This window comes from Lagenorhynchus albirostris, chromosome 17, assembly GCF_949774975.1.
Source record: "Lagenorhynchus albirostris chromosome 17, mLagAlb1.1, whole genome shotgun sequence".
Lineage (NCBI taxonomy): Eukaryota > Metazoa > Chordata > Mammalia > Artiodactyla > Delphinidae > Lagenorhynchus > Lagenorhynchus albirostris.
This window is the reverse complement of record NC_083111.1, coordinates 14,246,342-14,260,757: the sequence shown is the minus strand read 5'-3', so window position 1 is coordinate 14,260,757 and position 14,416 is coordinate 14,246,342. Positions and strand designations below refer to the sequence as shown.

Here is a 14,416-nt window from a genome sequence, read left to right as displayed (position 1 = left end):
CTGTGGTGTTTTGAGTATTTGCTCTTATAAGGAAAAAGCAAAATCAACTTATATCCCACATCCGTGTAATGGAAGATGATATACGAATTTAAACTATGAACGATGAAGACAATGCAGAAACTGGAAACCGTTTTGATAGAAAGGTAGGTGAAAAAAAATCCAAATAAAATTGTCTGTTCTCCAAGGTCCCAAATATGTAAACTATTAGGTAGTACCATATAAAATTACTGCCTTTTAGGTCAAAAAGAGTCAAATAGGAGTAATTTTCTAAGATTCCACCTAGCAAATTTTCATATAGAAAAGATTTATGGGCTTGGGTTAAGGGTGTGTGTTTTTTTAACTTTAAAAGAAGTTCCTATTAGGTAGCGATTATATTGTTTTTACAACAAATACATGATTTTAACAGACATTGGGATTCTGTGTAATAAATTGCCTTCTTTGATGAGAAATGTTAAGAGTGGTCACAAGAGTGCTTCTTAGCACGCCCCAATTCAGCTCTTTATACACTGCACCAAGTTTTCCATGTCCTTGGATACCAAGACGAGGATAATGCTAGTGGTTTTAGGGTTCACATCTGAAATTGATTCTTTGAAAAGATGTTGCTTACTATTACAGTCTATGGACAATTTTTAAAAAATATTTAAATTCAAATTAAGGTATTGAGTATAACTTAAATAATTTAAGTAATATAAATAAATAAAGTCCCAGGGAGGCACAGTTAAGGCATGCTTATAACATTTTCCATCTCCAAAAAGCATCAGCAGGGTTAGGAAAGGTCTTAATTGCCTTACAAACAACATAGTCACTGTTCTAAGTTATCCCATCTGTGTGCACCAAACCTTGTCTGACAGTGCGGATTTTGAGTCCCGAAGGTACAATAGCGGCCATTCAGATTTTGGCAGGTGTATTTCAAGCTGAAAACCAAGCTCCACAAAACATAACGGTCTGTTCCACAGGTGTGGACATTTTTGACAAGAGCTCTCAAAATCTCCCCCAAGCTGTGAAGTTTAATTGTCCTTTTGGTGTCATTATACGTGAATACAACCTATCTCTCCTTGGAACAAGAGAGAATCTTCCGGCAATCGAACAGCCAGGAGACGCTTGGGCAGCTTCTGAGATTTGCGTATAACATCTCCTGGTTCTGTTCCTTGCGTTATGTATTTTGGAGGTGATGCCAAGTTCACTGAACTGCAGGTAAGCAGTTCTTAAAGCTGGAAAAATATTAAGTGAAAGGACTTTATACCCCAATGACACGAGCAGAGAAGCAATCAAAAATGCACAGGGCAGCATTTTGAAACCCCAAGACTCATTAAAATGGTCCTATTTTCTAAACCTGCCTGTCTGAGCACACACAGAAAGGACCCATTTCTTTCTACAAAATTTGCCAGCTGGGAGGACTGTGGCTATGTGAATACAGGTGTAGTGGTGGGAAGGGGCTCAGCCAGCTATCTAGTCCAGCTCAAATGATGGATGAGGAAGGGCAGAGATCTCTGAAACTGGCAGCTGGTCAGACATTGAATTTGAATTTTCCAGTCCAAAGACAAAAAAAGCAGACCGGAGCCAGCTCTAACAGGGGTTCCGCAGATTTTTTTTTTTTTTTTTTTTTTTGGTGGTATGCGGGCGTTTCACAGTTGTGGCCTCTCCCGTTGTGGAGCATAGGCTCCGGACGCACAGGCCCAGCGGCCATGGCTCACAGGCCCAGCCGCTCCGCAGCATGTGGGATCTTCCCGGACCTGGGCACGAACCCGTGTCCCCTGCATCGGCAGGCGGACTCTCAACCACTGCACCACCAGGGAAGCCCTGTTCCACAGATTTTTAGGAAATAAATGTCATGTATGTTAAATTTGAGCAAGTGATTCTGATTTCATCCAGTATTACAGTAAATGCATTTCTATTTTCTCATAATAAGGATAGGTTGAGAATTGAAAGGATATAATATTGATACTTAAAGTGGTGAAATGACTCATTAGAGGGAGAAAAGTGTGACATGAAAGATTAGTAACCAGATAATAAACAACATGGCATCCCAGAAAAGTGGTCTCTTCAAAGCACAAGAGAAACTAAGACAGATGCTTTGAGAAATCAAAGCATCGGGAGAGGTCTTCAGTGACCTCTTGGGAAGATATGGGGTTTCCAGCCTCTTCTATAGTTAATTTTGAATGACATGATACCCAAGGACAACCTGTTTCTTTCTTACAGAAAACTTGATGCACTGGACTAAAGGTTCACAAGGAAAAGGTTTGGCAAATGGACTCAAGACGGTGAAGCAGTCTTAAGAAGTCACAGTTCTACTGTTGATTGAACTTCTTCCTAAGCAGATATCTTTTTCAGTTTGTTTTGGAATATTTTCCTCTCCCGTTTGGAGTTTTGAAGTAAGGAGACCTAAACTTCAACTTGTCTTCTCTTACTGTTGATTTAGCTCTGGAATAACCAGCATCCAATACCTTGCTGGTGAGATCCCAGACCACCTGCCAACAAAGCTCTGAGAATTAGAGAAAATCTGCCAGTGTTCATGATTTTATGTCAAGGAATGAACCCCAAGCTCCCAGCCATTTCCAGCCGTTTCCCTTCTTCACTTGCCATTTGTAGTATGAGGACAAAATGTTTAATCCCGTAAGTATTAGAAAGAGAAGCTGGAGAAATCAACCCTCAAAAGACAAACCTGAAATTCAGGTCAGACTTGAAGATTTTGTTTTGTTTTGTTCTGTCTGTGTGAGGTTCACGAGCTTTCTGGTGATTAAAGGACTTATTCCAAGTCAGCCTGGGCTAACACAAGGCTTACAATGAAAATCAAGCAAAGGGCAACGATTCTGAAGGGCTGCAAAAACCAAGAGGAACTCAACAGTTTCCATGGTGCTAGTTTTCAATGAGGGTGGAAACAACTTTCAAAGTTGACATCTGAGCAAAGACTCATGGTGTGGGGTATAAATTCATATGAACCAACACCCCTAGGGATGTTTTTGCAGCCAAGGTTGTGTTGCTGAGATGGGTCTCCGTGGCCTGCCCTGCGTCCCACGACACTCTTGGCACCAGTGTATGTGGCCAAGGCAAGAAACTGTGAGGTCAAGCTGTGAACAAGACAGGTGACATCTGTAGTTTTCATGCCTGAAACTTTGGATGACTGTGCATAGCTGGCCTACCATTAACGACCCCTCTAATTCCCCTGAGCTTCCTGAGTATCTCATGACATGTTAATAAAGTTACATGATTCTTCAGATGCTTCTTTTGCCATTCCTGGAGACGAATTTCAAGAAATGGCTCTGCCTTTCAGCTCTTTCCGCCAAGAAGGAGGAGAACGCTTACAGGAAGGGGCAGGACCATTGACTCCTGCGTTTCTGATAATTCCCCACCTGTGACACATTCCCCTCTTCAAGGGACATGGAGTACCCGGGTTTAATGAGTGCCTTGGTTTAATTAATCGAGACCAATATTTGATATGAGTACCTTTGAAGATTTTCTGCAATTATTCTGTCTTGGAGAACCTGCATGTCATTTGCCAAATTCACCTTCCTCAGATGATGGTGGCTGGCCGTCAGCACCTATGATGGAAGAAAGCAAAAATGCCATCAGTTGCATTTCATCAGTGATTTACCTTTCAGATGTTGCCCTTTCACACCTTCAAAGGAGGACATCATTAGGAATAGCATTCTTCAAATTTCTTCCAGCCTGAGTTTCTCTTTTTTTTTAAGTTTGTTCTTTAAAAAAAATTTTTTTTATGTGGACCATTTTTAAAGTCTTTACTGAATTTGTTACAATATTGCTTCTGTTTTATGTTTTGGTTTTTTGGCCGTGAAGCATGTGGGATCTTAGCTCCCTGACCAGGGATTGAACCTGCACCCCCTGCACTGGAAGGCGAAGTCTTAACCCCTGCACTGCCAGGGAAGTCCCCAGACTGAAGGTGATTCTTAAAATCACTCCAAGAGACTTTGAAGTACTGTGGGTCATTCAATCCTTTTATAGAAGTTTCCATTTGACTTTTTTTTCATCAAGGGAGAGACTTTCCATTAGATTCATATCATATTATTCTCTAACTGGATTTTGTAAAGCCAATAAAGAAGTCTTTCTTTTTAAAGGTTTACAAAATGTTCCAAGTTTAAAAGTTGAATGACGTCTAATTTCAGGTTCTAAGACCTATTTTAAAGGAAAACATGCAGAATCATGAAATCTTCTAAAGTGACTGCAAGCTACTATTTGATGAGTAGCAAAGTAAGCATTTTCAAGTGGTTAAATTTGTTTCTATTCTGCATTTATGACAGTTGAAATATGTAAGTGACTAAAATCAACTTCGATACTTTGAATACGAGGAAACACCCATTTTAATGCATTATGTATTTGATGAAGCAATCTTGCTGACATGAAGAGCACATTTAACATATGCATGCTATATATAAATACAGATATGATATATAAATTAGAAGAGCAAAGATATATAGTAGCTATATCTTATAAGGATATACAAGCTATAAGACATAAGCTAGAAGAATAGGAAAACAACACACACTATTTCACAACCCCAAATTTCCTTTACATTTAAAAAGTATTTCTCTTGCCTGTGTAATACTAAGACATTTCATGTGGAGCCCTCTTACCTCTTCACTAGTGAATATTCTCCGAGGTAATGGGTGTAGATTATTTCAATACAACAGACCTGGAATCTCTTCTTGTTCTGAACTGGCCCTGGTGATTCAGGTTGAATGTGGACAGTCCCAGGTCCTCTGCTCTGTTCTGGAAGCTTCACTCTTAGGGAGACTGTTGTGGTAGGACCTCCCTGCAGCTGGCCGCCTGCTGCAGGACTCTTCCTCCCGTGCCACCCTTATCCTTATCACGTGTCTTTCTGTTCCCGGCAGATCAACTCTTCTGCCCATTTCCGCCACCCCCTGTCATCTGACACACCCAACCCGGTCAGCTTTTGACCACGCCCCTGTGCTTCTCATCCTGGAAGTTGGTGAGTTCTAGAAGAACTTTTCTATTCTCTGATAACATTATAAATTATTATAAGCATCACGCAGATCTCCACTTTTTATGTATGTTCCAGGAAGACATATAAATGTTTACATTTATAATTATGCACGGCACCCTGTGATCTTCCAAAGTAAAATTTTACATTTGAATGTGAGGCTACAAGTATCTGGCTGTGGTCATGCTGGATTATAGCCTATCGTCAAACAACAGCGTCCTTTCTCAGTTATTCGCAATCTCCCACTGGGAGCAGCAGGAATTCCAGGCTACAGAATCCATTGGCTATTTTGACCTTGACCGAATTACTTCATTTCTCTATGCCTCAGTATCCTCCTCTGAAAAATGAGGATTAAAAATCGTTATCTATTCCATAGGGTTGACGTGAGGATTACATGCAAACATCCACGTAAGAAATTTAGAAGAATAAGTGGCCAGGAAACACTGGCGATCATTATTACTGGCACTGAATTTTGTTTTTAAGCCAGTAATAAAGATACAACTTCCCTTGCAGTAGTAGTTTGCAATCAAAAGACATTTTCATGGAATGAGACCAGGGTTTTCATCCATTTTATAAATGGAGACTTTGCTTTGTCATCATTAAAATTATAATGTGCAGGAGAATAGTGTAATAATTTAGAGCTATAGCCTATTAAAGAAAGAACAGAGGCAGGTATTTATACCTGCTTGATAAGTGTACGCCTGTGAGAGTCAAATACTCCTGCTGTGCTGAATGAAGTTTCATTTGCCAAGAGAGAGTAAGGAGATAGGATGACTGAACCACCACGGTTTTTAGTTCCATAATCTCGACACCAGCAGACGGATTGCCTGGATCCTTTCTGCCTTTATATATGCCAACTTGTAATAATTCACTATAAATAGAGTACGAAATGTGCAATGGAAAATTTTAATTAAAATATTTCTCTCTTTAAAAAAATATTTCTCTTTTTCTTTTACAATTTCATTAATGAACACTGGTTAAAATAAATTTATTCTTTAGTTTCAGCAAAACAGCATCATTTGACAAATAAAACCAATGTTACTAATGTTAACCAATTAGTTGATTCCAACCAACAGAATATTATTGGTTTATGGTTTTGTTTATATTTAATTAGCAATCTGTTTTGGATTTTCAATGATGTAAGTGTAATTATATTATTGTGGATTTATAGTTATATAAATGTAATTAAAGTGACTTAAGCGGGGGCTGCTTATTTCAGTAACAGTTTAGTGGATAAGGATGGAAATCAGTACCAGGGCTCAAGTCCATAGCTCAGGTTGACAAGTGCTGCTGGAGAGCCCCCATCAGCCTGGCTTCCCTGGGATCCGAGCCGCGAGACCCTCTCCATGCTTTCATTTCTGCTAGAAGAGTTTACCTTTATTCCCTCCACATATGAACATTCTAAGCACCCCTCTGGGATCAGCTGACCCCCTCAATTTTCATTTCTCTCTCTCCCCAGAACACTGACAACATTTAGAATCTGGGCTACACGATGTAGCATCTAGTGAGAGGGTCCCCACTGCTGCCTAGACGGGGGAAGGTCTCGTCTCTCTGGTCAGGTTTTCAGACTCCGAAGTGTGAGAGTTGTACTTGGGGCTCTGTCTCCATTCTATGCTCTGATCACAGTGTGACCCCAGAGCACCTTGCACCGATGAGCATCGCAGCGCAGTCAGGATCTGAGTCACTCATGGACACTTGGGTTATCTGGGAGTTTAGTCAAGTTTTGGTCAAGTGTATCTAATCCGAGACCCCGAACGGCTCCTGCAGCAAGAATAAACGAGCGGCCCACAGCCCTAAAGCTGGGCCACACAAACCTGAACGGAACAGGGAACCACTGGCCCAGCTTTGGGTCATTTTGTCCTTCCTTTTTCTTAAGCCAGACGTATCATATTTTCTGCAGGCAATGACTCGGCCTAAGACTCCGAGGTGTGTATGTGTGTGTGTCTGGAGTGAACTCACATGAGTCTCAATGTCTCTGTTCGTAAAATAAAAGGTAAGATTGGAAGACCTCCAAAATCACTTCCTGCTCTAAAATTCTATAAAATGTTGGCACATGTGCCCATTCACTTGACATTAACATCCACAGATAAGTGCGGGTGTGCGCCAGAATTTCACCTGCTGATAATATGTCGGGAAGTTCAGTCTGATGGTTTAAGAGCTGTACTTTTGAAAGTTTGGCCTGGCCTCTCTCTCTGTATTAGTGTGTTATTGCTCTTAGCACTTAGGGATCCGTGCTGGAAAGCAAGTAGATGACTGAACTGAGCTGTCCTGGCTTTCTCAGTTGTTCAGAAACTGAGCCGCATTTCCTGGCTCTGAGACTTTGTGAACTCATCAGATTTTGCTGCAGAGAAATGTCATTAAAATAACAGTCCCCGGTGGGAAACACTAGCACCATTCATAGTTAGTGAAATGCTGAAACAGTAACTGGTATTTTAAAACTATGGATTGGAGGCCTTTCTTTATACTGTACGCACGCATGCGTTTAGATAGATGTGTAGAAGAGATGTTTGTTTGTTTCTTAAGCAGCTGTCCTTTAATTGTCTCCTAAAAGTGGCTTTAGCCCCGTTGCAGAAATGCATCCTGTCTCTGCTCCCTTCACCTTGGAAAGTAATAACCGGTTCCAAACTGCTTTCCCTAAGGAGTTGCCGGAAGGTCCAAAATGTCCTCATTAGAAAGCTTCCACCAAGCCACACCAATCTTGCCATTGTGGATGGTGCACGCATGTGGGGCTATTACTTCATGCACAATGACATGAGACCAGAAAACATGTGAACAGGAAGCCAAACCCGAGAGAGTTGGGGAGCTTCCAGCTTTCCAGAGAGCACAGAAATGAAGCAAAATTCAGCAATGTTCTGGACTCAGGTGTCTGGGGGACAGAACAGCTGCACCCCAGCCCTCTTCAAACACTGCATAGGAGAGTACAGTGGCTCAGGCAGCACCCAGCCTGGACTCAGTCATTATGCCGGCAAACCCCCAAAGATTGTGAAGTTGTAGCCCTTGCTTAGGATGACAAGACTTTAAATGGCTTGAGTAACCTAAAAGCAGAATGGCCAGCACCATATATGGAAGAATAAGAAGGCCAAGAAACCCCGGCGATCACTGGTGATCAAACACTGGTAATCCTCACGTCAACAATGTATCAGTATGTTCCTCACCCTTTCAATCATGCTAATGGAAATTCCCTCCAATATATCTTACTCCTTCTTTAAAGAATAAACTTTCCCATGATACAAGCTCATCCTATTCTAAAGTATATATTTGCTGATTATTTTGTATAACTGAGATAGTAACAGTTCTTTTCTGGGTCTCTTCTTTTTTTTTTTTTTTTTTATTGTGGAAGCATTTTTAGCAAAAATAGAAACCTCTTCATCATCTCCAAAACCAAAGATAATCTCTGAAGTTTGGGGAATTTGAAGTGAGCTATCAGAAGCCGGATGGAATTAAGATTACCATCAAATATGATCTTTCTGATGAGTGATAAAACTCTTTCTATTTAGAGGTGACAAGAGCTTCTTAAATCTGCTTTTAAATGTGTTGATACAGTTTACCTACCAGGAGGAAATATTATATGACTTTGTGAGACCAGCCATGAAGCCTGGGGCTCAGCCCCTTTCGTAATAAATGGTATTTGCTCTGAAGTGTTCAGGTGGGGTTGAGAGCTCTGAAATCCAGGAAATCTGATAGAGGCTTTGCCACAGAAGATGTGAAAGGGTATAAGAAAACTAAGGTTATCAAGTAATCAGACCTCAGCTTCCTGTCTGCAAATTAGATTGTTTTCTATTCATTCTAAATGTGAAAGTTCTTCCCGTTGTTATCTTTAAAAAACTCACAAACGTGACATACCTCTCCTTTCCAGTTACCCACCATTCAAGCCCATGGGAAGAATTTCCTGCTCAGCCTAAAGAAGAAGGAAATGTTTGTGGGGTACATCATGCCCAGGTAAGAAATCATCTCCTTTGCTTTAGTCTTAGAAGTTTCCTCTTTTACTCTAGTCTCTGAGTGGGCCCCCAATTCAAGGGAAGTGAAAAAACCCTGCTAAAGAAAGAGCTGCTTCTTGATAAATAAGTATGAATTCTTCATGAGTACGTGTTCTTTATGAATAAGTATTCTACTTGCCCACAGATCTCTTTCCCAGTCTCCGCTCATTTCTCAAGGCTCAGAGGTGTACATATTTCTCTTTTTGAGGGTATACAAAGTTATTGGCAAGACTGCTCTGGACATGGCTTCCCTGATGAAAAGTGAATGGGAAACAATCCACTCAACAGCGGGGATACGAGATGAAAGCTCAGAGCCCCATGAGCCCAGAGACTGACATTTCTTGGGGGAACTGAGCATGATGGGTACAGCCCGGTTTTTATGTTTCTTCTCTAAACTTCTAAGGTAAATCTGGCAATTTTATACTTTTTAAAAACCACTTTTTACATATACGCAATATCATTTGTATCATTTTTTTAGATTCCACATATCAGCGATATCATGTGAAATCTAAAAGCAACGATACAAATGAAATTATTTACAAAACAGAAACAGACTCACAGACATAGAAAACAAATTTATGGTTACCAGAGGGGAAAGGGGCGGAAGAGGGATAAATTAGGAGTTTGGGATTAACATATACACACTACTATATATAAAATAGATAACCAATAGGGACCTACTAGTGCAGGGAACTATACTCAGTATCTTGTAATAACCTATAATGGAAAAGAATCTGAAAAAGAATATATATATATATATATATATGAATCACTTTGCTGTACACCTGAAACTAACTCAACATGGTAAAACAAGTAAACAAACAAACAAAAGCAATACCACTTATGTAAAAAAAAGATTAAACGAAAACCAACTTTTATTTTTTTTTTATTTTTTGGCTGCGCCACGCGGCATGTGGGATCTTAGTTCCCCAACCAGGGATCGGAACCCACGCCCCCTGCATTGGAAGCCCAGAGTCTTAACCACTGGACTGCCAGGGAAGTCCCCAAAACGGACTTTTTATTTTACTTGATGTTGTAGTTTAACCTCTCAAGCCAACATTACCCCAATTAACTCAATTTCCTTCTATGAACTTGTACCTCTTCTTGTTTTATGGTATTCTATTATAGCTACTCAGTTGACCAAGCTTAAAACTAATATTATAGACATTTCCTTTGTCTTCATTCCTTCATTCAGTCCTCAAGTTGAGAATGTTCCACCTTCTAAATCTCTCTGGAATCTGTGCCCTGTTGTCCACCTACACTGCTCAGACCCTCAGCATTTCTCACTTGTTTACGACAGTAGTCTTTTAATCGGTCTCCTAGTTTATAGCATTATCACCCCCTAGGCCTTTGCCTAACCTACATTCCACACTGGCGAGTAGATGATTCTACATAAAATCTTCCTAAAACATAAATCACATCTAGTCTCCGCCTTCTCAACCCCAAGCAGAGTCCTTCCTTGTCTCTCCATTGGCTCAAGAGTAATCTTGAAAGTGCCAGGTCTGGGGAGGTAAGGAGCTTGTGCTGCAACGCTTCCATCATTGAGATGGCTTTGCTACAAACAAAATAAACCAAATAAACAAAGTAGTCTATTGAACCAAATAATGTCTTAGTGATGTAGGTGACATATTTCAGCCCAAGCTTTTTATATGGATGTGAACCTATAAAACAAATTTTTTTGGAGCATGAGCTGGTCTAAAAAGACTCATGAGCATGAGTTTGAGTTTTACTAGAGTAATGGGTCCAAACACCTCAGCATGAAGCACCACAATACCCATGATCGGACCCCTGACTAAATCTGCAGATTCCCTGGATTCAACATTCCAGCACCAACCGAAACCAGTTCCCCGTCCCCTGGCTCTCACATAGTCTGCTCTCCAGTGCTCTTCCCTTCTGAAATGTCCTTCCACACCTCCTGCTCTTTTTTTTTTTTTTTTTTTTTTTTTTTTTTTTTGCCGTGCGTGGGCCTCTCACTGTTGTGGCCTCTCCCGCTGCGGAGCACAGGCTCCGGACGCGCAAGCTCAGCGGCCATGGCTCACGGGCCCAGCCGCTCCGCGGCATGTGGGATCTTCCCGGACCGGGGCACGAACCCGTGTCCCCTGCATCGGCAGGCGGACTCTCAACCACTGTGCCACCAGGGAAGCCCCCTGCTGATTCTTTAAAAGTCACACCAATCAACATCATCTTTGTAAAAGTTCCTTTGACTTTCACTGGGGAAAATTACTTGGGCCTCAATTCTGTCACTTAATCACAACACACTTCTGTTTTTTGCAGGTGTTATATACTGTTAAGAAAATTAATCTGTTGTTTTGGTCTGTTTCCTTGGACTAGGAACTCTTCCAGGGCAGCAGGATATTAACCTTCTTCATTTTGGTATCACTAGTGTTCAGCACAGCATGCAATACACGGTAAATGCTCAAAAATCCAAGGCACTGAATCAAAGATGAAAAAAGGGAGTAAATGGAAAAGCCCTAAAATTGAAAGAAACTGCTATTTTCAGACACTGTGCTAGGTACTTTACATACATTATTTCCTTTTAGTCCTTTCAACAATCCTCTCCTTGGGGTAAGTAGTATTGGTCTCCTTTTGTAGAGGTGAAACCTGAGGTTGAAAATCTGCAAGATCTTGCTGCTGGTCGCATAACCACGTAATGGCAAAACCAAGCCTCCGATCCAGATCCCGTCACAGTCTGCGTTCTTTCTGCCATGACTGAGTAGGCTTTGGAGGCTAACGTTGAGATTACGTGGCTTATCTTTGTAACAAAATTAGCTAGATTATAGAATTTTAGTATTGACAGCTCACTTTTAAATTTAGGGGGAAAACCAAGTAGAATCCAGTCTTATTTCCAACTTTAATTATGCCTTAGAATTTCTTGGAAGCCACAGAGAATTTTAAGTGGAAATCTCATTTAAAGGGAATCTTAAAAATAGACCCACTTTTATAATGGTTCCCACGTTTGTTGAATAAATAATGAATAAATAGCTCTATTGCATTCTGAAATTTGATATGAAATCTTTCCACTTGGTCTATTTTGGGTATTATACCATAATGTAAGATACTGAACACTGGAGAGTTACAACAAATGTGAGTTTCGGATGATTAAATATATATATATGTATATTTAATTAAATATATACATACATTTGGGTATCCTGAACTCTTTTATACACACACACACACACACACACACACACACACTGGTATACACACATTACGTGTGGTTTTCATAGCTATTCATCTAAAGATAAAGGCAATCAAACTCAATGGATTCATCATAGCACTTAACGACAGTAAAAGTGAGAGGCCTTGCTTTTCTACATTACTGTCAATTTATATTTCTTAGTTTTCTTACCTGAAATAAAGACTAATTTTCTATATCTCACAGTACACCAACTTATAATCATGGTTTTATAAATACAAATTGAACAACTACCCAAAATAGAACTTTATTTTCTCGGCTTATTCATTTAGTGAATCATACTTTCTACATGTTCAGAAGTTGTATCTCTCTTAGTGTTATCCTCGAGTTTTAAATTCATCTTTTGTTGAGAGACAATTTCTCAAAGCCATGAGCATCACCCCTGAGAAAAATACTCTTGTTAATTCAGCATGCCTTACAGACACATAGTTCAATAACAGAGCTTGGGGGTTTGCCAGTGCTTAAGAAGTTTGTGCCCATGTTCCTTTAATATTTAGACCCTTCAGCTATGCAGTGATAAACTTAGGAAGAATTCACATGTCCACTATAGTTACAGTGTTTTGCAGGGTTTACACAAGCCAGTGCAAGTTTCAAGCCTATGCCAAAAAATGGGATTTATTTCATAGTGTGAAAAGAAAATTCCAACAACTATATTTGCCCGAAACTGTGAGCACTGAAAGCAGAGAAATTGAAGCTGGAAGTAGCTGCATCGTTTCTGGATGCCTCACAAGCCAGGTGAATAACCAAGACTCCTTTGTAGGGCAAGATGTGTGTGTGAGTGGAGAACAGTCAGCCAGCACCAGGACCGGGACACGGGGAAAGGGGCAGTTTCAGCACTTCCTCTTGGTGCTATTTTGTTAATAAGTGAATTATCAACAGAAACCTCTTTCCCTTCCTATTACTTTTAGGAGGGGCCCAATCTGGGTGGAGGACTTTAGCCAGAAACACATTTCCCATCATGGCAGCGTCTGAGTGCGGGAACCCATTCTCGCGAATAAATACGATGAAATGGACAAGAGCAGTAAGGAAACTTCGTTTTCCTCCTTTGGAAAGAAAAAGCAGAGCATCATACTTACAAAAGTCGCCTTTAAAATCTTCTCTGGAGAACAAGCTCTGGGAACTGGGAGCTTGCGGAGGAGCAGAGATAAGGTGGGAGCGGGGCTTCCTTCCTCCTTCTGGGGGCGAGAGTCATTGTTCCTTATCTCCCTGACCTCCGGGCGCAAGGGGCCGGGAAGGCCCGGCCTCTGACCCCCTCGGCCCTCCCTCCTGGTCTCGGCGCCTCGGGTCGGGGTTTCCTATTAGCCGCTCCAGCCGCCCAGCCTGACACGGGCCCGGGGATGCATTAAGGCCAGTCTGTGAAGTGCTTTCGAGATGCAGAGGGTTATATAAGCCCGCGTATTATTATCATAACACACCCCCATAGAACCAAGGCTGCCAGACAAACAAAAGGCAGTTCCAAGAAGGGGAGGGGCAGAGGCAGAAGTTACACTGGGGGTGAATTTCGGGACACTGCTGAACTGGCTGGAAAAAAAGGCAACTCAATACGTGTATGCAAACCTCGGCAAACAAACTGAGCTGCAGCTGGCTGGCCGGCCACGCGGGGGGGCTCCTCGGAGGGAGGGGCAGTAGAGGGGGGTAGGCAGGGCTTCCAGGCTGCGGTCCCGGCTCCCCCTTCCCCGGCACCCGGCACAGTAGCCGCCCGTGGCGGGATGGAGTGGATGAGGAAGATGTGGTATTTGGAAAGGCAGACGTTCCAGAGACCAAGTGCTTAGTAAACACGGATGTTTCCTAGACTCAGACCAGGTGCTTGTGTTGCTTTGCTTTCGTCCTGGTCTCTTGTTTTCCTAATGATGGTTTTCGGGGAGTTCCCTGGGCTGGGGCCGAACCCTCTATGTGCATCCTCTATTTTCAATCTCCGTGGGCCCCCGCTTTTTTTCTCTGTGGGAGCAAGACACCCAGCCAGACTGTTCTTTAGGCCAGAGCTTGGGTCTGAGAAAGTTCTGGTTCACTCTGAGCACCCATCCTCCCTGCGACCCTCCCTCCCCCATCCTGCTACCTCCAGTTTTCTTAGATTATTTTCCTGCCCTGTTCCTGGCCCCGCTGCCCAACATGTGAGGAGCTTCATCCTCCTGGCGTTCGTGGCTTCCACATGTCACCCCACTAATTACCCGCTTCCCTTCCTACTGCCCCTCACCTACTCCAGCTCATGAGAATATGAATCATTCTCTAAAGAAGGTCTTTCCCTTCCTTCCCCTACCGCCCTTCCTCACATCCTCTCCCTCA

At 41.8% G+C, this 14,416-nt stretch overlaps 1 protein-coding gene across 2 annotated transcripts in view; it reads right to left on the bottom strand.

Annotated features, from left to right (window-relative positions):
- Positions 1–13,488, bottom strand: part of SULF1 (sulfatase 1) — a 139,507-nt gene extending 126,019 nt beyond the window's left edge. For both annotated transcript variants that reach the window (XM_060127816.1, XM_060127818.1), the window contains exons 1-2: positions 13,210–13,488; positions 3,445–3,539 (exon numbers count right to left, since the gene is read on the bottom strand). The gene's annotated coding sequence lies outside the window, so the exon portion shown is untranslated. The remainder of the gene's footprint in view (positions 1–3,444; positions 3,540–13,209) is intronic.
- Between the last annotated feature and the right edge of the window lie 928 nt (positions 13,489–14,416).